At 39.9% G+C, this 23754-nt stretch overlaps 1 protein-coding gene across 1 annotated transcript in view; it reads right to left on the bottom strand.

Annotated features, from left to right (window-relative positions):
- HOMER1 (homer scaffold protein 1) overlaps positions 1-23754 on the bottom strand; it is an 859759-nt gene that overhangs the window by 89738 nt on the left and 746267 nt on the right. The gene's annotated exons all lie outside the window — the stretch shown is intronic.

Raw genomic sequence — 23754 nt, 5'->3', positions numbered from 1 at the left:
ACTCAAATATCAGTTAAGAGCAGAGTTTCTATCAGTTGTTGTAGCCTAAACGGTTAGAAGTAATCATGGATTTCTGATTCTTGATATCAAATTCTTTTAATGACACATTTTTCTATACATGCAAAAATCTTCAAATTGAGGACAATCTACCTTTTCCATGTTCTTGAAATGGTCTTCTGCCTTTTTAAATGCACAGCTGGAATCCCCCAAATATTAGACTCCCTTTCATATTATCAAGAACATATTCTAGGTGCTTCTTATCCTTCTTCGTCCCTATAAAGTACAGTTGTGCACACTTACCATAAATGTAGATGTTTGAGTGTATTCACTGTTGCAGTCATTACATTTGGGTAATCTGCTGGCAGGTTGCCCTCAGTCGGCCTGATTAACAAAGTCTTGGGTCCTGCGTGGGTTGTTGTCCCTTCTTCCATGACGTCAGGTCGTCAGGGGTATAAAACATGCAGCTGATGCCATTACATCAGTTTTTCTTGCCCCAGATGTCAGGTGCCCCCCTGATAGGAAGCAATTAAATATAAAAATACAATGATATACCTCCAACAAAAAAGCAAATACACCAAAAAGGCTTTTAAGCATAGTAAAGGAAAGCAGAGGTATATGGGGAGAGGCAAACAGGTCTATATCTGGCAAGGAGTGGTGTGAAAGGTAGTCTCTTGTTTTGGTGGCCGGCCTCCGCCCACCAAAGGAACTCTAGGCGTAGGCAAGGTATGATAGGAATCATTGCTTCTAGATCCTGAGAATGTTGACACCATAGGCTTTTTAGATACCACTGTAGTTTCCTCATATGCAGTCTTGCATATGGAATTAGAAGAATGCAGGAGGCCATGAACCCCAAGGCTTGCAGTATTTGTCTTGCAGATAGCAGGGTTTTTGTGACCACTTGTTTGAAGTAGGTTGTCAAATGAATTTGTTTCTCTGGCGTGAGGTAAGCCATCTGGGAAGCTGTATTCAAGCTTGCTCCCAGAAATATAATTTGTTGACAGGGTACCAGGTGTGATTTCTTTTCGTTTATGGTGTACCTCAGGCAAGTTAGAACCCTTTGTACAAAAGCCAGATGATTCAAAAGTATGTCCTGGCTTTCTGCCTGAATTAGACTATCGTCCAGGTATGGGCATATTTGAATATTTCTTTGCCTGCAAAATGCAATAACTGGAGATAGGCACTTTGTGAGCACCCTGGGCGCAGTAGATAAGCCAAAGGGCAGTGCAGAGAACTGATAGTGCGTGTAGCCTGCTTTGAAGAGTAGGTATCTTTTGCAAGATTCCCTGATTAGGATGTGCAGGTATGCTTCTTTTAAATCTAGAGTTGCCAACCAGGCATCTTTGCCTAGCATAGGAAGTAATTGGTGAAGAGTCAGCATCTTGAATTTTGGAATCTCCAAAAAGGTGTTAGTAGACAGGTCCAGGATAGGACGCCATGAACTGTCTTTTCTGGGTACCAGGAAAAGTCTCGAGTAGAAACCTTGTCCCTTTTCCTCTTCTGGTACCAGTTGAATAACCCCCATGCTTAAGAGAGAAAGTACTTGTTTTTGAGCCTCTGCCCACTGATTTGGGGGTAGGTCCGGCCACCTGCTTGGTGTTGGCAATGTGTGGAAGTGAAATCTGTATCCCTGGGACACTATATTTAAAACCCATTTATCCTGGGTAATGAGTTCCCAGTTCTTTGAATGAAGAGCAATCTTTCCCCCCAAAGGGGCAGTCAGTTGAAAAGTGCTTGGAAATTTTAAAAGGAAGTCACTGAGAAAGTTTACCGTGGGGGGGGGGTCTTATTATTCGCAGATTTGGAAGTGGAGACCCCAGATTGCTTAGTCCTGTGTGTCCCCTGGGACTGAAACCTGGGGTTTTAGTTGTGTCTGGGTTTGGCTTGAGAAGACCTGGAAGGGGCTGGAAAGGACCAGTTCTTAGAGGGCCAGTGCCTACTAAATCTAGGAGGCTAAACTTGTAAGAAATCTTTAACAGTTTGCATAGATTTAGCTTTATCTTCCATCTTTTTAAGGACTTCCTCAACCTTGTTGCTAAACAGGCGGTCCTGATTTAAGGGAGCATCCAAAAATTTAGCTTTAACATGATCGGGCAAAGATTGCTCCTTAAGCCAAGCATGCCTTCTGAGCACAGACCCAGTAACAGCAGCCCTGCAAGAGGCCTCTAATGAATCAAAACCACATTGCAAAATATGTTTTCCAACTTGTTCAGCAGAATGCATTAAATCCTGTAATTCTTTACTTTCCACACAGTCAGGAATCAACATAATTTTCTGTTTAAGCAATCCAATAACATGTTGCTGATACTTTAACATATGAAACTGGCAGTTTAATGCCCTAATGACCAAGGTTGCAGAAGTGTAAACCTTCTTACCCCATCTATCCAGCACCCTGGAGTCTCTATCAGAAGGGGTAGGATTTTTAGCAGTAGAAGCCTTAATGCCCTTGGGCCCCTGTGAAATAGTCTCTGGATCTGCAATAGGATTTTTAAAAAGGAACTTGTGGGACTCAGGGACCCTGTAGTATCTGTCAGGTTTTCTGGGAGCAGGAGGCAAGGAATCAGGGGCCAAACTACATTCCGAAAAAGCATCATCAACAATGTCTAGTACAGGAGGAGTAGCTAAAGGCCTATGCTGAGGTAGGAGAAGGAAATCCCTAAACCTCTTTTTTGAATCAGAAAAATCCTGGCTTTCCCAGTGGAAATGCTCCCTTACAGTATGTAAGGATCCCCAAAAGAAAAATCCTCAGGAGGGGAAGCAGAAGGAATGGAGGCCTCTGCAGCAGAATCTTCATAAGTAGATAAGGGCAAATCCAGATCATCACAAGAATCAGAAAAAACAGAATCCTGGTCAGAAGATTCATAATCAATGTCAGTCCTAGGCCTCTTAGAAGGGGGGGGAGTTTGGCTACCCCTGATTAGAGTTATTAGATCTTCAGCCATTCTTATCATTTGTTTTTTAGGCATAGAGGCCTGAGTATGTAGCCTGGGCATCGTTTTTTTAGGCATGGTTCGAAATTTAGGCCTAAGTAAAGAAGGAGGCATTGGTTTAATATGCAAGTCCGTAGGCCTGAATACACCCTCAGAAGCCGGTGCCTGCATAGCGGCTCCGGACCCATCCAAGCTAGAGACATCCGCGGGTTCCATAGTTGAAGCATCTCGCGGCATACCGGACTCCGAATAGGTCTCAGTAGAGGCCTGTGAATCAGACGTAGCGGGTATCAGGGGCTGTGAAAGCGCCTCACTGAGCACCGGCGAACTAGCGACTGGCTTAGGAGAAGCGTCGTCGGCAATTTTGGACCTCGGTGGCCTGTCTCTGTCTTTATCTTTGCGGTTTTTTGGAATCCCGGTAGTCGGGTGGCTAACCGACGATGTTTCTGGATAATTAAACTGAGAACCGAAATATTTAGAGGCTGACAAAGAGGTTAATAGTTTACTGGTGTACTTTGGGTCTGATGATGCCTATCAACAACTGTTTATTGAAGTTGAACATTATATTAATGAAGTAGCCACCCGTAAGCATACTAAGTTGTTACGTGACGTTACAGCTTACGAGAATGACAGTGCTTATATCAGCTTGTAATTCTTTTGCCTCGATCACTGGTTCCTGATTTTGGTTAACAGATCTATTGCAGTTTAAATACTGCTTTTGGTGCCAAATTAAGATATTTTAAAGTGACATGTGCACCAAAATTACATATATAAAATCCATTCAAACAGTTTGTTCAAAAAATTATTTCAAATACATATGTACAGCATATTATTCCAAGTATACATCCACTCCAAACATTAAAATATATTCAAACACATTTAAAAATAATGAAAAATAATAATGTCAAATGTTGCCTAAAACTACTCTCAAACTACTGACTATTACACTGTGTTGAACCCAGATCTTCATTCAGATTCACCATATGCGCAGAAATACTTCACTCACAAATAATATTCAAAATTAATATTCGAAATTAAGAATAAGAATAAAAAATACAATTAGATAAAAATCTTACTGAAATAATTTTCATATATATGACTATGCGACAGAAATAGCTATACAACAACAACTGTCCATAAAACATCTTTTTGTGTATCATTGGCAATGTTGTGTCAGTATATGATAAATAATATACACAACTTAGTTGATAGTTAGTAGAAGTTTAATAGATATATAATCATTAAGCCCCGGTGGGGTCGAGGCATCAGTAAATAATTGCCACCAAAATTCTTTGTAACCCAAGGTGGCCTTAATGTTGCTCCCTCTAGGGTCTGAAACGATGTTTTCCAAAATGGCAAATTTAAAACTATGCCCGACCCCACACTTCTCTATATGTCTGTACATGGCATTGTTTACATCCTTTCTCTTGATACTATATAGGTGAGCATAAATACGTTTTTTAAAACTTCTTTCAGTCTTCCCTATATAGTATCCTGGACATATCAAACATTTTGCCAAATATATAACAAATTTAGAGTTACAGTTGCCTTGTTTGAATCTAATCCTAGTTCTATTAACATTATTCAAAATAGTCCAATCTTCTTCGTTTATCACCTGACATTGATTGCAACTACCACATTTCTTTGTGTGCTTCTTACCACTATCTATTCCATTCCTTATTGTCCCTCTTTCCAAATACATCTTAATGTTGCAACCCATTTTGTATACAAATAAAGGTTTGGGACCTATAATTTTTGCAATGTGTTGATCAACCATCATAACATTCCAATTGCTGGTCATGATGTTCATTACTTTATTCGTGTGTGTTAATTTATTCGTGTGTTTAATTAATTTCAAAACAAATTAATTAAACTTACAAATATTTTTGCCGATAGAGGCTACCCCAATGAATTGTTAACTGATATTAATGAAGAAGTGGCCAAAAATAAGGTGAGAATGTTTCAGCCCATTCTTAAAGACCCTGGAGTAGTTGACACAAATCCTAAAGTCTACTTCAAAGCTATGGTTACTCCATGCAACAAAGGGAGCAATGATAAAAAGAAAATTATAAATAGAAATTTGAAGACAGTTTTTGGACCCCTAGGCTTACTTGGAAAGTTAGGCGAGAGCTAACTTTATGTGTACAAGAGGGGAAAAACTTAAAATCATACTTTGAGAAGGGAAATGATTATAACTACCCCAGAGCTGAAAAAGTGGTTGGAGTGAAAATATGTAATATGTGTTCACAATATAGATATGCTTTGGATTCAGTAAACATTACTGCGAGTACCTACTAAAGGATTATAGCCACAAAAGGCAAATATGACTGCAAAACTAGGAGCGTACTATACCTTGCTAGTTGTATGACACACTCAGCTTTCTATACTGGGAAAACCAAAAGAAATCTGAAAACCAGGATTTATAAGCATGTGAAAGGCCACCAACCTGACCCCATAAAAACGTAACCACTATGGAAACAATGAGTGCTAGAGGGCGCTTGCTGCCCGATGTGCTGATTAGCATGAGAATGGATGGATATGTTAATAAGAAAATAATGCTAGTAACACCCTGAATAGGCACTCTAAAGAATGTAGACACTTCAAAAAGTTTCTATTTTTTATTTTTGAAAAAGTTCCACCTTTCGTATAACGGGAACACTGGGAAGCTAGGTTGGAGTATCGGGAATTATATTGGCAATTATTGCTTGATGCTTCCTGGCCTACAGGGTTTAATGATAAAATCAGCATTAGTAGTGTTTTAGCCCTTAAAGCAGCTAAACTGTAACACCTAGCATAAAACCTTTTCCTTTTTAAAGACAGTTCCACCTTATTTTAACAAATTTCAAACAAGCAAACATTTCAAATACAATGAGGGAAACACGTTTTAGTATTTTCTGATTACTGGTAAAGCCACATGTATGTTTTATATTCACAAAACTACCTGATCTTAGAAAAAATAAACATTTTAAATGTTTTTTTATGTATATATTTTACATACATGTTTATGTGTGTTTAAATTTCATATTTATATTCATTAAAGCAAATATTATAAGTGCTTTTTAACATACGGATTTAAAAAGGTTCTGTAACTTTAAGAGTACTATTCAAATGGCTAATTAATTATGAATGCATTATGATGTCATCTCTTATGTAACAGGAAGTGTTTTTAAAGCCCAAGAAGAGGATGCAAGTTTCAGTTTTGAAGAAGTTACTTAAATTATGGAATGAAAGTGTTTAATGTGTTGATTAAACTCAGTGATACCAGCCAGGACCACCATTCTCTTGTTCTTTACGTTTTGATTTAATTTTCCTAAATCAAAAATCCATAAAGCAAGTCCCGTAAAAGATACGAAGCACAAAGACAACATCATGGTCAAATTTCAATGCCTGAACACACTCAAACATTACTCGATTTATTCTTTGAATGTTCTGAGAATGGAGGGGGTACAGTTTTTGTAAACCAACTTCAGTGTGTTATGCATTAAGCGACTCGCATCAAAATAGTGTTTCCTGTTGCCCTTTTAAACAGTGTGTGTAAGAGAGGTAAAGAAATAGCCTCTGATTTTAACCAAAGAACAATATTCAAAAGGAAGATACAGTGAAGGCAACTTTCATTCCACTTAACATTATAATGGCTCTACATGCCATTCAATTAATTTCTGAAATCTTGCAAAGAGAATCAGACTGTTAAACTGCTGCTAGAGCTGTTAGCAAGAACAAAACCACACAACAGTGAATTTGTGCATGTCATAGGAATCTTTAACACCTTTGACTATTCTGGAATTAGTATTCTGTTAATATATATGTAATTTATGGCTTTCCTTTTCCTGTCATCCTCCATTTTTAGCATTTAGTTATGTAATAGAAAGGAAATTCCTATGAGCATGTAGGAGCATATTAACTAAACATTTCTTATATCCCCTCAACTAAAACAACAACAGTTTATGCATTCATATATTTAACACTGAAAATATTTAGTACTGACAATGAAACAACAGTATCAAGGTTACTTCTAAGTGTACAACCATTTCAGGGGTCAACTGAATATGTAATTTCCTGTGTGTTACTTTAGAAACAGATTCATTCAATATTACATATGTACACCTAACATTCTTAATAAAGTGTGTTACATCTAAATTCTGAACTAACCTTGTATAAAATCTTTCCAACTGGCAATTCCAGGAAAGAAAACAAATTATATATAATAAAATTAGCTTGTGGTTACACAAACTTAAAGGAGATAAATTATTACTAAATTAAGTACACAGTGTGTTAGTGCTGAGTAACATTTTCCTTTCTGCCTTTACAGAATTACTTTGGACTAAATATGTACTTTGTTTTTCAGTAACTGCACCATTCTCACTGTTCTTCTCAGAGTATCTTTTCATTTGATATTTAAAAAGTAGTTTTTTTCCCTGAGAGGGTGACAAGCCATTGCTGGAAATAAAGTTCTTTAGTTTCCCTTGGACTGCATTAAACGTTCTCTCTCTCTCTAGTGGAATGAAATATTTTTAATCTTTGGGTAAACAGCAAATGAGCTGCAATGCTTGTCTGTTATAGTGTTTTTTTTTATTATTGGCCAAAAAATATTTCCTTTTTTAAAATCAATGTCAAATCTTACAAGAATGTGTCCCATTTATAAGTAATTTACTCCATGCCATTTTCATCACTAATTCTCTATCAAGAAAGGAGATAAACTCACGGCTACAGATTTCCATGGAGCACTTGGGGTTATAGGAAAAGGTTTACCAACCAATCTGTGAGCTTGTTTGATTCCACAGGATATGCTCTTTTGAAGATCCAGTAACTGAGGTATCCAAGATGTTGGGAAAGAAACCATTTCTTCTTCCACTGTTTTCTCTGGTACACCAAAAATCCTCACATGTGTCTATGCTCTCTATTTTCTAAATCTTCCATCTTGTTGAGTAACCAATTATTTTGTTTCAAGAGAAATTTTATTTGAACTACTTATGCTTTCTATTCCCCCATCTGCAGCATTTAATGCTGTCTCCATTCTTTACTTAGAGAACCTGAATTCACAATCATTGTTCTCAACATTTCTGTTTGCTTGATATTTTTTTTGTAGCTTGTCTAGTTTTGGCACAAATTCTTACAGTGAATATAGTACCTGTTGCGAATCTTTTTTTTTTTTTGAAGTATTTTTTTTCCAGAAGCAAGCTTGATAGTGGTAATTTATAAACTGATCCAAGTACAGATCTCTGTGAAAGAATTTTGACAAGAAAATGTCTTCTTCTGTTCTATTTCTTCATATAAGCCTTCTTAGTACTTCCTAAGTGGTTTTGTTCACTTTCTGATTAATATTTCTGTCATTTTCCTTGGGTCTTTACATACAAGCTGCAGAACTCTTCACAGGTGTTGCTATACATCTGCCATCTTGACTCTGCCTCCACCTGCATTTTCAACATGGCCATGAGAAGCCTACACACCTGGAAATTTAAATTTATATAACAGTAGCAAAACACATACAGTAGACAGAATATGATGCAAAACAATTGTACACCACTTTAGTGCCTGCTGCTTGCGTTGCAAAAATATGGATTTCTTTTAACAGTCTGGATTCTTTACAATGGACAGTGTGCAACCAGACCAGATGTACTTCATCCTATCAGGGCTCCAGCTGACCACTACAAACTGGCTCTGTTACCTTTTTTAGAAAACTAACTGTTCCATCTGTAGAACTGTTTCTTTTCCTTTTAGCAGTACTGCAGGGCATTGCCTTCCCCAACTCTGCTCACCTAACTTGAAATGTTTGTTAAAATGTGAAAACGCCATGCCATCAATATGTACATTAGTATTATGTTACCAAACAAGAGTCAGCGGCAGTGGATTAACATTTCTACTGCTCCTTCTATTATTAAACCCGCATTAGGCAGAATAGTTTGAACACGTCCAGTTCTTAAGGGAAAAGATTACAAGAATGAAGGTAGACATGCAGACTTGTTATTGTAAAAATATGTAAATGTGCAACTATGACTTTCTAGGTACACAAAGCCACTCAAAAGGTGATGTGCATTTATATGTGTATACATGTTTATGTATATGTATCTATGGATTCACTTCATAATCTCGAAATACTGAAATCCCAGATTTCAGTATCTCAAGACCATGATGCCGAAAATCCATAAACCCGAAACCCCAGAAGTGCGAAATTTAAAATCGCGACTTCTACACTAAACATACCACAAACACAAACACAAACATACACCTCCCTGCACATACACAAACACCTACCCTACATACAAGAAGGGGGGCAAGCCCCCCTGCACCACCCATGTGGGGGGCTGCACACCCCCCACTCCCTACTTAAATATACTAACTCTGAAGTCACACTAAACAGGCAAACACACAAAGACACCACCACACAAGCTACATTCCCCTCACACACACACATCACACTAACAAAACACACAGACACACACTAAAACCCTACCTAAAACCCATAAAACACAAACACCTACCTACATCTCCAACCACCCACTCACACACTGCAACACCAGAACAGCTAATTCAAAATCTCCGAACTTCAGGATTTTGAATTTTACGCTTCTGGGGTTTCGGTATTCTGCACTTTCGTCCTTCTGGTTTCAAGCTACTGAAATTTGGGATTTCAGTAGTTCAAGATTCTGAAGGGAACCCGTATCTATATATGTGTGTGTGTGTAAATACACACACACACACACACACACACACACACACACACACACACACACACACACACACACACGCACACCAACACCTACATAAATAGTTTTATAGATAGATAAAGGAACCCTGATGCCAGAGTGTGTGTGTGTGTGTGTGTGTGTGTGTGTCTGTCTATAAACTGTTCATGCAACTGTTTGAAAAAACAGGTTTGTAGAGACCATTTCATTAAAATCTTAGAGTGTGTACTAAACATTCAATGAAAATGTTATCTGAAGTTCAATTTTAATGCAAATTATATAGCACTGTATATGATTGCACACTGTAAGACTGAGCATTCTTAAGAGCGAACACTCTTAAAAGGATTTTTTCAGCCTTTTGGCTGCTTTACGTGTGACATCATGGAACAGCAGGGTGAGGGAATTTGCCCTCAACCCTCTGGTGTTGGAGTTGGTATATATAATTAGCCGGGGAGCTTGCCCACCTGTAAAAATTTTTTTTTTCATGAGCAGTTCACTCACTGATGAGACAAAAACATAAACGTACATGTAGACACACACACGTGCTTGAGTGCACATGTGTGTGTGTGTGTGTGTGTGTGTGTGTGTGTGTGTGTGTGTATGTATACATATATGTACATACAGATATGTGTGTATGTATGTATAGAGATGGCCCAATTTCTCATTCTTTCAATCGCTGGTTAATAACACTTGTTCTGAATTCCTTAACCACAAACTAAAATCAGATGGTTCATAGTACCAATACTTAGATACCTTCCTATTCCAAATTCTCTGCACTCACACCTGATTTTAATGTAATATTTAGAGTGACCCAATACAATTTATCACATCATCTATATCCTGGTTGTTTTCACGGTTATCATACGTACCTATTCCATTTGCTTCCATGTAGGTGAGATGACCTATGATAAAGTAGCTTTTTATTAGTATATCTGGAACAGGTTAAGTAGCTACAAGAATAGTGTAGGTAAAATATCAGACTCAGAAAGAAAGGGAGTGGCAAATGCCACTGAAATTATTAGTTCTAGCAACACACTTGCTCATGTGGTCTTTCTCTGATCTAAAACATAGGGACATGTAACCTTTTTAAACTTATACATAATGAAATGCTTGCTAAGCAGTCAGCAGGAAAAAGGATTATGGAAAAATTGCCCAAATACCTGAGTAAACCACTGTTATTAGCTGACAGAAGCCAGATACATTTTGAGAAAGAAACTTGCAAAGCAATGCACCTAAACCAACAGCTAGAAACAGTGCATGTGTTTTGTACATTAAATGATGAATTATTAACTTTAACAGAATAAGACATCGAGACTTGCACACTATTCAAGGTTAATTAAGGAAGCTGTTCAGAATGCATTCAGCAGTTAGGTAAGGCCGGCGGGCAGAACATGATAGTCTACCCAATATGGGGGGGGGGGGGGGCAGACAGCAAGAAGGGAGAACAAGTCATTGTTTAATGCACTAATTAGAGCAAATCTGGGGTCAGATCTGGACATGCCCTATAAAATGACCGTACAGGAGCAAGAGCAAGAAATAGGAAAGATCTAAAAAGATAAAAGAACTAGAAAGTATGGCACAGCATGAGATGGTAATGAAGCTAAACTACTTAGAATAATAGATAGTGAAGTGGGGGTTATCTAGAGCATTAAAGGTTAAATAAGCAAAGCAAACTTTGTGTTAAACTACTTAGCAAAGTTCAGAATGATGAAGTCATGGTTACAGAACAGAAACCGAGCTAGCATGTGGGAGAGATGGCAATACGAATGTAAGGAGAATTAAAAGGTTTATAAAACATCTAAAACATTGTTTTGTTGTCAGGGAAAAGAAAATTGGCAATACTTCCAGTTCAAAGCCACAGGATGTGAGACACTGTTCAAACGAGGCTTGGCAGACACCTGAAAAACAAAGGCAGGTATGATTATTTTCTTTGGAAATGAGGAAGCAACTTGATGCCCTTCTTTATGTCTACAGATATTCTCTGCTGCAGCAAACACAAAGACTATGAACAAGAATATTTGGGAAAATAACGGGCAGTAATGTCAGACTATGACAGTTGCATCCCAGCTATTTTTAATAATGCCAACAGACAGGCTCAAAAATTAATTCCAATAAAACAAGGATGACATTTTACCAGAATAATATAATCTTAACCCTCATAGGTATAGCACTCTTCTCCTTAATTACAATAAAATAAGGATAACAGTTTGCCAGAATAATAATTTAGTTCACATTAATCTACAAAGCAGGTTGTCTTCTGTAGCATAATGGATATGTATCATATATATGTACTGTAGAAAGCGGTGTGGCATATGGCACCGTTTTTGTAAGGCTTGTGTTTATATTTCACTTTAAATGTGATGTATTTTAAATGAAGGATTCAGTAATCAGTGTGAAAATAATCAATTTTCTGTAAATCGAGTATTGCATTTACTCTTTGGAGGCAACCCTGTTGTCAGTACATAACATTTAGGTGTCCCCCACCTCTACATTAGTTGTGTGTGCATGTGGGGGGAAGTCTCACCCCTGGACAAATGTCTGTGTTTTAGGTGAAGTTGAATTTTGGGGTCTATTCTATATGAACAAAAGTTCATAATATCGAACGCTCTAAAGAGTGAAAATGCCGGACCTTGAACTCGTTATTTTGGGGGGCTGTGCCCCCCACCCCCTGCTAAATATATATATATATCAACTCTGAGATCACACTACAGTGAGGAAAGGGCAAATATTCCGACCTTCACTGTACTGCGATCCCACAAGAAGCACTTCGAGGTCCAGCATTTTCACCCTTTAGAGCGTTCGGAATTATGAACGTTCGTTCATATAATATAGACCCAAATTTTAAATGTGTGAGGTTCATAATTTTATTATTATTTTACTTGTTGGCTTTGACAAGGTTAGTGGGCTGGTATAAGACACTTTTCAGCCACTATCTGGACAATAAGGCAGATACAACAAAGACATATACAGAGTACCAAATATTGTGAAGCGAGAATATACTGCAGTTGAACTCAGTAATGAAAACAATTGTACGTGCATAGTTCTAGATAATTAAAGTGTGTGCATAAAGTAGAAACAACAAGACATACATGCAGGTAAGACTGAGTGAATGACTTGAGACGTACCTCTCTGGACTACATGAAAAGAGACATGCTGGAACTCTCTGATTATGTGTCTCAGTCAGGTATGTCGCTAACCCTAAGCAGTATCCTTCCCTCACTCAGGATGATACTACAATATAAACAAAAAATGACTGACTTCAACAATTGGCTTAGCTTCTGGTGTCAGCCCAGTATCTGTCAGCCTGGGAGGATAATATACAGAAGTTGTATTTTTTTAGTACCTGTATTGTTTTTAAACATACAGTAACTGCTTTATAATACTTCTACATATGACTGTTATATTTATGTCAGCTCTTGCTTAGTGTCTTAACTGTGTAGATATAGCAGTATAGAAAGATATGCACCTAACTGTGATGGAATGATGGGCAGTAATCATTCTGTGTGTTAATTAAGTATGCTCTGACTTTACAAATGTACTGATTATAACCCTAACCAAAATAATTGTTAAGCATCCCAAAGTATCCAATATTGGTCTTTAACTGTTTAATAGATGAAAGCTCTAAAGCCACTCCTGTTCAAAACCTGTTTTTAGCCATATATGTATAATTGTTGTAGTTTACGTATTTGCTTGAGCATTTTATTTTTAACTGAACTACCTTATTAAGGGTCTTATTTTTTTCTCTCCCTTTGCTTGCTGTCTTCTATTCAATTCTAATAGCACTCCAGCTGGCCTACGCTCCATCAAGGATAAAACCCTCCCTGCCAACACAGGACCCATTCCAACTTATCAGCTGTCTCAACACCCTATTTGGCCTCCCCTGTACTCTCCTACCAAAGGAAGGAAGAAAATATGTGTGGTCCTCTAACTTGCTATTCAGCTAATTTTTAGTGTGTATGTGCCTTACTTATGTAAGTAAAGACTTCTCTGCCTGGTCAGCCAGCTGCCATACTCCCCCTTTTTTTTTTAACCTATAATTTAAAATCTGCCCCTATCTGGACATTCACTACCGTCTCTGACCGTAACTGAGTGTCCTTTTTCAGCCCTAGACCTGCCTTCCCCTGAAATTAGTACTACTGTAATACCAGCTCCTGGCCACTAGGTGGCATCATCACATAGTCCCTAGCGTTTGCCTATCCCAAACCCCTAGGAAATTCCACTCGTAGCAGACTACTGCCCTCACCTGTTACTAATCTCCTTCCACACCTCTTGCTTTACTGTACTCTCCCACTATTAACCTTGAAACTCTGCTTCTCTACTTATTTTTTCTCTCTTCCACTTCCTAACCTAACTTACCTTTCAGTCAGCTTTCACTGATTGTTCTCCTGCAACACTCAGCATGTATCTACCCGCTCCGTTCGCCCTGCGGGCTCACTCCGCTTTCTCTCCCTACCCCCAATTCCCACCCACCCCCAGGGGTCCTACCTTTATACTTCCTACCCATACCTCCTCCTCTTCCTGTTACTCTCTACTCACACCCCTCCCTCTTCCCTTTATTATCTAACCACACCCCTTCCTCTTCCCAATACTCTAAATATACCTCATAATTCCTACATTTTCTCTTCTAATACACCCCTCCCACTATCTTTTCACCCTACATACTGTCCTGTCACCAAACTCCACCAATATTAACCTCTCACTACCCTCCTCCTATCACACCACACTCTACTCACTCTCTCATCTCCTTACTATAGATTTCTATTTTCTACATATATAAAACACTATCTATTCATATAATGAATAAACAATTTATCCCATTCTTTTTCACACTCTTATTCATACTCTCTCTACTACCTCCACTAATCCTCGCACATCTATTCACCTCTTTTGAAAATCCACTAGATCCAAACCAAAACTATCCCAAAAAATAAACCAACTCTCCATATTCAACTTTACATTTTATCCATGCTAATATAACATCCTCATCTAGCTACATACTTCCGAAATATCATAGAACACTTCACACAAAATACAGCAATCTAAACCCCAAAAAATGTCTATCACTATACAGCAGACTACCCAACCCATATTATCTAAGCATGCTACTCTCTTTAAAGGATGGCAACATCCACCCTAACCCAGGCCCCCTAACAACTCCTATCTCTCTCATCAACCTCAAAGAATCAACTACCCAAGCCCTCTCTAAACCATCAAACTCCCTTTTAATTGCTCATCTTAATATACGCAGTCTAAATAATAAAGTTACTCACCTCCAAGCTCTAACTGAAATCTATTCCTTTGATATTCTCTGCTTAACAGAAACATGGTTAAAACCAGTAACCAAAGATAATGAAATCATCCCACCTGGATATAATATCCTGAGACTAGACCGTACATCCAAGAAAGGTGGAGGGGTTGCTATCCTATACAAACCTAGCTTACAATTAACCACTTATAACTGCAAACCACCTTTAGACTCCAGTGCAGAAATTCTTATATCTAAACTTACTCTTAACAATTCCAAACATCTATTCCAATGAAAATTCCAAAACAACAAGGTCAGTTGTCAATCTTCTCTCCGGTCCAGCTGGTGAATCTGGGAATCTTGAGGCAATGTTATAACTGCCTCATGTACACAGACAACCCTCTCCTCCTCCCACATAACACAAATACTTGCGAGAGATGCAGCTATTTAGCCAAACTGGAAGCTGAGCTCTCTCAACTCAGGACTGGCAAGACCAGACAGGAGGAGAAGGCAACTACACACACCACAAAACCAGCCTCACATAATGCTACCACTCCACTGAATCAAACACATAAACACACAAAGACATACTCGGAGGCTCTGAGTAAAAATTTACCTAAACAGCAGAGGCCTCCAAAGCAGACGCCCAAACAACTGCTACCTCAAGACACCCCACAAGCAACACATAAACCACAAAAGCAGTGTGCAAAGCAGTCACAGCCCTTAAGGCCAAATACAACACCAAACATACTTGTCATAGGTGACTCCATAGTCAGACACACTGACGTCCCACTCACCAGGCTGAACAAGGAGAGGGTCACAGTAAGCTGTCTATCGGGCGCTAGAATCCGCCACATAACACAAGCACTCGGGTCACTCCACGGCAAGTACAAATATGACACAGTCATTGTCCATGCTGGTGTGAACGACCTGAGACGTACCTCCCTGGACTACATGAAAAGAGACATAGAGGAGCTCTCTGATTATGTAGCCCAGGCAGGTATGACCCTAACCCTGAGCAGTATCCTTCCTTCACCAAGAATGATGCCACAATATAGAGACAAGATGATCAGCTTTAACAACTGGCTTAATGTCTGGTGTCATTCAAAGGGGATCCAGTGTCTGTCTGCCTGGGATGACATGCTTGACAAGCCACGCTGCTTCGCAAGGGACGGCTTGCACCTGTCACCCTGGGATTCGGATATTGGCTAAGGCTCTTGCCACCCCATAGTGCCTTTTTAGGCAAGGCTCAAATTCTAAACCTACCACCCTAGAAAACAAAAATGGGAAGAAACTGAGGGTAATGCTGCTCAATGCCAGAAGTCTAAATCTCAAAATGCACGCACTCGAGGCCCTTCTCAGTATGGAGAACATCGATGTCTGTGCTGTAACTGAAACCTGGTTCAAGGCTCCTGAGAGCACCCCGGCACTATTAGGTTTTACCTCATATCATGCGTTCCGGCCCCAAAACCCGGACCACAACACAAAAGGAGGGGGTGTATCCATATTCATAAAGGATACCCACACCTCCAGGTTGGTGGCAACGCATGAAGCTTCGGAAACCATCCAGGTGCAACTAACCATAGGCAAAACTGCTCTACAAATTGTAGCATGCTACAGGCCACCCGCTCAAACTCAGGAACCCCACACAGCCTTCCTGAAGACACTGGAGGGTATAAATGTATCTCCAAACACCATCATATTGGGTGACTTCAACTACCCAAATATAGACTGGGAACATTACTCAAGCCCTAACTTTCTAGCCCAACGGTTCCTGGAGTTCATAAATTCAAATGCCATGGAACAGCTAGTCACTGTTCCCACGAGAGGAGAAAATATACTAGATCTCATTGACACAAACATGGGGACAAAATGCTCCACACCGGAAGTATATCCCTCATTGGTGAGATCTGATCATAAACTAATCTCACTGGAAATCCACATCCCGCCCCCACCCCAAACAAAAAAGACCATAGTGAAGAACTTCTCTAAAGCAAACTTCACACTACTCAAGACTGGTGTGGTATCCTTCAAGGCCCCTGAGCCAGTGGAAACCACAACCCAAGCTGCGGAAGCCCTTACAAATGCCTTCTATGAACACCTCCAGGACTGCATGGATCAGGCAATCCCAAATAAAACCAAGACTCTTTCCACAAAGGGCAAACGTCCAGTCTGGTGGACCCCAGCCATTAACAAACTTTACAATAAGAGGAGAAAGCTATTACATGATAGAACAAAATCCATAAAAGGGAAGTCACCCTGATCATTATTAGTAAAAAATACGAGCACTCATAAAATCAACTAAGGCCAATTTTGAGAGAAAAATTGCCATGGATTCAAAGGACAATCATAAGGCCTTTTTCAGCTATGTTAGGAACCTGGGTGGAAACTCCCAGATATGCTCAGAATTAGTCCAAAATGATACAAAAATCACTGAACCCACAGACATTGCCAACATACTGGCAGACAGGTTCAGTGCAAACTTCACCCCTCTCCCCTAAAGGAGAGATAACTATCCCAGCCGAGTGTAGCCTCCCGGACATCTCAAATGCGCAGGTGAAAGCTGTTCTCTCTAAAGCTAAAAACACAGCATCAATGGGACCGGATGGTGTCCCCGGCTGTGTGCTACACGAGCTAAATGAGGAATTAAACCCGCACATAAGGCAGCTGTTTAATCTCAGCCTTACCATAGGATACGTGCCCAAGGAGTGGCGTACGGCAACTGTTGTCCCACTCCACAAAGGCGCCTCACGGACCCTGGTAATTACCGCCCCATAAGCTTAACAAGTCTAGTCTGCAAAGCTATGGAGAGGATCATAATGGAGCTCATAAACAAAGATATAGGGGACTTGCAGACATTGGACCCGACCCAGTTTGGCTTTGTCAAGGGAAGATCATGCCTTTTGAACTTGGTCGACTTCTTCGAAACAGTCACCAAGGCCATTGATGAGGAAAGGCAGTCCATACAGCCTACCTTGACCTTGCAAAGGCTTTCGACACAATACCCCACTCGGGTATTGTAGAAAAACTTACCAGCTTAAATGTAAACCCATATGTCACAAGATGGGTTGCAAACTGGCTTAAGGACAGAACCCACAGGGTTAGAGTTGCTGGCGCTGTGTCAGACTCCAAGCCGGTCACAAGTGGTGTCCCACAGGGCTCGGTCCTTGGCCCCCTATTGTTTGGCATCTACTTCTCAGAAGTACGACTGCAAACTGGGCGCCATAGTGGAAAGTGCATCAGACACGGATATCCTTCAGAAGGGACTCACGGAAACAGATAGCTGGTGCCAGAGCCATGGCCTGAAGTTAAACGCCAAAAAATGTATAGTCATACCCTTCGGGAAAAAGAAGGTAACCCCAAGCTACCATATAGGTGGCAATCCACTAAGCACAGAAGAGGTTATCAGGGACCTGGGGACCCAGGTTGACAGTGGCCTTTCTTTTGACACTCACATTGCTAAAGTGGTTAGAAAGACCTTCTACATTGCCCACCTGATCATGAAGGGATTCACATCCAGATCTAGTGAGGTCATTGTTCCCCTGTACTCTTCACTTATCAGACCAATGATCGAGTACAATGCCCCATTCGGGATGTATCTCACCCGACATCTGCAGCAATTGGAGAGACCCCAAAAGTTCCTCACCAAAAGGATAAAGGGACTCCAAAATCTGTCATATGCTGCCAGATTGAAGAAACTCCAGCTCTATTCAGTCGCATACCGTCTGCTCAGAGGTGACATGTGCCTGACATACAAGGCCATGTCCAACCCGGAATTAATGGACATGCTCCACCTCAAAAAATCCAAATCCACCAAAACCACTAGAGCAAGCGACTTAAACCTTAGCACGGATATAAATAGGACGTGCTGGAGGGATAGATTTATCACTCAGAGACTCCCTATGCTGTGGAATAAAATACTGGGCCATGTGAGGCAGAGCACCTCGCTGACTCTGTTCAAGAGAAATCTAGACCTGTGGATGGGAGATCGTAGGTTTACCCCGGGAATCATCTCTGTGTCACTGCTGGACAGAGGCACAACAAACTAATGGGCACAGTATTTTTTCATATAAGGGGTGGCGTAAGCCACAAAAATTTGGGCTAGGCTTATAAATGCCTTAGGGCAGATAGCCTAGTATAAACCTATGAACCTATGAACCTATATTATCTGTATATATCTACCTCCTGGTAATAATACAACTACTATGGAAATTTTACTTTGCTGGCTTTCCCAAAACCTACCCCAAGAAACCATTATCCTAGGTGACACAAATATTGACTGGACCTGCTTCTGCAGCAGCCTCCCCACTAACCATATTAACCTATATGGATATTCCCAAACCATTACCTCCCCTACCAGGATAAATAAATCTAACAAGAAATCAAGCTTATTAGACTGGATTCTCATAAACCATCATCCTCACATTTATGACTCAGGAACCCTCCCTGATGATCTAAGTGACCACTTTCTTACCTATATCATCAGACATAAAATCAACTTTCCCTCCCCAACATCTGTTAAAAACATCAGGTCTAAAAAGAACTTTAACCCTGAACTTTTCCAGATGGAACTACGAGCATGCAACTGGTTACCCTTACAAAACCTTCCTTTAGATGAAGCCGTAACTTACTTTAATTCCAACTTCCTTGCCATCCTCAACCACCATGCCCCATCCAGACTAATTAGAATTAAAACCAAACATGCTCCATGGCTCTCAAAAGAAACCAAACATAAAATCAATAAGAGAAACAAACATTGGGCAAATTGAAGGAAAACTAAAAACCCTATTGACCAACAAAAATTTAGACAACTAAGAAATGAAACTAAAAAGCTATATTATCTGACAAAAAAACCTACTACCTGCAATCCCAACAAGCCATTCCTAACAAGCCGCAGAAATTTTGGTCTAGTATCAACCAACTACTCCATCCTGGGAAATCCACTACTCCAAACCCTCAAAACACTGAAGTCAAAACACCAATGAATATAGCTAATGCTTTTAATACCTTTTTTACTGATGCTATACAAACACTAGCTAGTCAACTATCACCTAATAACTTCACTCTACCTTCCAATGAATCAACCTCACCCCCTACTTTTCACTTTCAACCCATACCAACATCCTATATTCAAACTCTTCTACAGAAACTGAAACCATGCTCCCCCTCAGCAGATCAACTACCTGCTGAATTCCTACAACTATCCGCCAAAGACATTGCCTATCCTATTTCTATCCTAATCAATAGAACTATTACTGAAAGTTATATCCCAAGTCTATGGAAAATTTCCCATATTATCCCCCTCCACAAAGGAGGTCTATCCATTGAACTCTCCAATTACCACCCCATTGTCCTCCTCTCGCCTCTGGCAAAAATCATGGAAAAATGCATTCACAGACAGTTACTTGACCATCTAACACAAAATAATCTACTAGCCAACTATCAGCATGGTTTTAGACCTTCACATAGCACTACTTCTGCCCTTCTTTCCTTCACAGATTGTATCAACAAAAACCGCAACCTAAACAAACTCTCTTCAGCCCTATTTATTGACCTGTCTAAAGCTTTTGACATGGTAAATCACCAAATTCTCATCAAAATACTAAAATCCCTGTCACTTGATACATCCTCTATAAAATGGTTCCAGTCCTACCTTGATAAAAGACAACAGGCCGTACACTGGCACAAATCTCTCTCTACCCACCTGCCCGTCAACCTGGGTGTCCCTCAAGGCTCCATCCTTGGACCTCTACTTTTTTCCATATTCATCAATGACCTTTACCTTGCCATCCCCCAAGCTACATGCATACAATATGCGGATGACTCTACACTGATATGCTCAGCCCCCTCTTCTCCAGAACTTCTCTATCTTACCCAACAAGTATTTAATACAGTTGAGCAATGGTTCACAGATAGATGCCTTCTCCTAAACCCCAAAAAGACTAAACTCCTCCTTTTCTCTCCTACTAAGAAGTCCCTCCCAATGGATTTATCAGTAAACTCGACCAATAACACTATTATATCCCCTGAACCAACCACCAAACTATTAGGTGTCACCATTGACAATAATCTGAACTTTGACATCCATATTAACAACACTATAAAAATAGTCAACAAAAAGCTAGGCTCTCTCTATAGGATAAAATCCTTTCTCCTGCCTTCAGCTCGAACCACTATAGCACACACTCATCTAATATCTTCTCTTCTTTATGCCTCTCCTATTTTTACTAACCTATCTAAAAATAATCTTAGCAAATTGGAAATGTCCTACAATAACATTGCAAGATTTGCAACAGGCAACCCATTTAGAACCCATCACTGCCTTAATTTAAAGCAACTAGGATGGCTGGAACTTCAAAATCTAATTAAATTCCATCAACTAACTATAGCCCACAACACTCTTTACAAACCTTCCAAAACACCTATTCTGTCCACACTTATCACTCCCTATAAAAACCTGGAATCCTTAAGGTCTTCTCAGAAACTTCTAATACATACTACTAAAACAAACAACAAGGCTGGTGACTCTTTTTTCTAATATAGTAGGAAAAGCCTGGAATCTCCTCCCAAATGAACTCTCCACACTTCCCTCACTATCCTGTTTCAAAAATAAATTGAAATTGTTCCTCAAAACTCACTGGTTATGCCCATGCTCCAAACCTGACTAGTCTATATGTGTCTCCAAATACTTTTCTCTTGCTGCCCTGACTACTCACACACATCAACACCTCCTTATTAAACTAATTTTACTAAACTATCTCTAGCATACCTTGATTGTATTAGCATTCCTTTGTTATGCCTGTATTCTTCACTCTAAATATTACTGTGATAACCTGAAATAGGTACTGTAAATAGTTTGTATTTGTCTCATGTGTCATTTGTTGTGATTGTCTTAATTTCATTGTCCTATCTAGGAGCTTATCTCCCCGGGCCTCTACTGAAAATGGACATGTATCCAGTTAGACTAGCCCGGTAAACAAATGTAAAATAAAATAAAAATAAATAAAAAATAAATATGGTAGACAGACTTTTGATAGAGATGGTCTGTACCTGTCCCCCCTAGCCATTTGGGTACTGGCAAAGGCCCCTGCTTCCTTCCCCCATAGTGTCTTTTGTTAGGCAATGTCAAAAACAACAAATTTTCCAATGTAACAAAATCTAATTGAGACAAACTCAGGGTTGTGCTGCTTAATGCTAGGAGTTTAAACACAAAACTGCACTCCCTGGATGCACTCCTCACTTTGGAGGATGCTGACGTCTGTGAAGTTACCAAGACATGGTTCAAGGCCACTAACAGCACCACTGCCATCCAAGGCTGCAATGCCTTCCACATGTTCAGACCTCAAAATGAACGTGAAGGAACCAAAGGTGAACATGTAACCATCTTCATTAAAACCAAATACACTTTGAGACTGGTCAAACAGCATGACTCTCTCGAACTACTCCATGTCCAATTAACTATTGGGAAGGTACCATACCACATAATTGCTAGCTATATCTCCCCCACCATGAACCAGGATAAGCACACCACCTACCTCAAGTTTACTGGAATCCCATGCCATTCAGCCCAAAACATTAGTTCTGAGAGATTTCAACTATCCTTCCACACACTGGGGGACATACATGAGCAAAAAACATGCTCGCCCAGAGGCTCCTGGACTTTGTTAACACAAATGCTCTGGAAAAGATAGTCTGCACCCCCTCTGGGGGCTCTAAAGTTCTGGACATAGTACTCACCAACATGGGGGGGGGGGGTGACTGTACTTCTCCATGTGTGATGCCCTACCTGGTTACATCAGACCAGAAATCAGTCTCATTTGAAGTAACTACTGGAACTGGTACCCTCACAGGAACAAAAATTATAAAAAAAACTTTACCAAAGCTAAATACAGCCTACTAAGGTATGGTATACAAAGCTTCATATCACCTGCAATCGCAGACATCAGTGATCACTATGCAGAAGTGTATGCAAATGCCCTGTGCAAACACTTAAGCGAGTGCATAAACTCTGCTGCACCAGACCGGATGAAAACCAGGTTTTCCCGTAAAAACAAGCCACTGTGGCGGACATCAAGTATAAACAGATTATATAACAAGGGGAATAAACTGTTGTCCAAAAGCAAGAGGGATATCACTCTGCAGAGGAAGTGTTCCCTCCGAAGACTAAACAAGAAAACCAGAAATCTTGTAAAGTCTTCTAAAGCAAATTACAAAACTAAAATCGCATCCCTAGGCAAGGATAATCATAAGGCATTCTTTAACTACCTTTGAAGTCTAAAAGGGAATGGCCAGCTATGTGTCAAACTGGTTGTAGAGTGGATGACTCATACTACACTGGAAGACATCACTAACCTGCTAGCTGACAGATTTAGCACAAATTTCACCCCCTATCTCCACCTACCATATCCCAAAGCATAACTGACATCAGCCCTCTTCCTAGTATCTCTAAAGAACAGGTCATCTCTGCGCTCGCCAAGGCCAAAAACATGGCCTCGATGGGACCAGATAATATCTCAGGTTGTTTACTAAACAATCTAAAACAAGAACTAGCAGACCCACTTGGCATTCCCTTTAATCATAGCTTAATAACTAGTTATGTTCCTGCAGAATGGAGAACAGCAAAAGTAATTCCCCTACACAAATGGGGGGCCATCAACTGACCCTGGGAATTACAGGCCCATAGGTCTAACCAGCCTCATTTGCAAGGCCTTGGAATGAATTACCAAGGACCTTATCAACAAGGACATAGGTGACCTCCAAACACAGGACCCAACCCAGTCTGGCTTCATTAAGGGTAGACCATACTTATTAAACCTGGTAGACTTCTATGAGAATGTCACCAAAGCCATGGATGAAGGTAAGGCAGTGAATATAGTCTACCTCGACCTTGCCAAGGCTT

This window comes from Protopterus annectens, chromosome 2.part2, assembly GCF_019279795.1.
Source record: "Protopterus annectens isolate FY-2018-M chromosome 2.part2, PAN1.0, whole genome shotgun sequence".
NCBI classification, from domain to species: domain Eukaryota; kingdom Metazoa; phylum Chordata; order Ceratodontiformes; family Protopteridae; genus Protopterus; species Protopterus annectens.
This window is presented reverse-complemented; position numbering and strand designations above follow the sequence as displayed.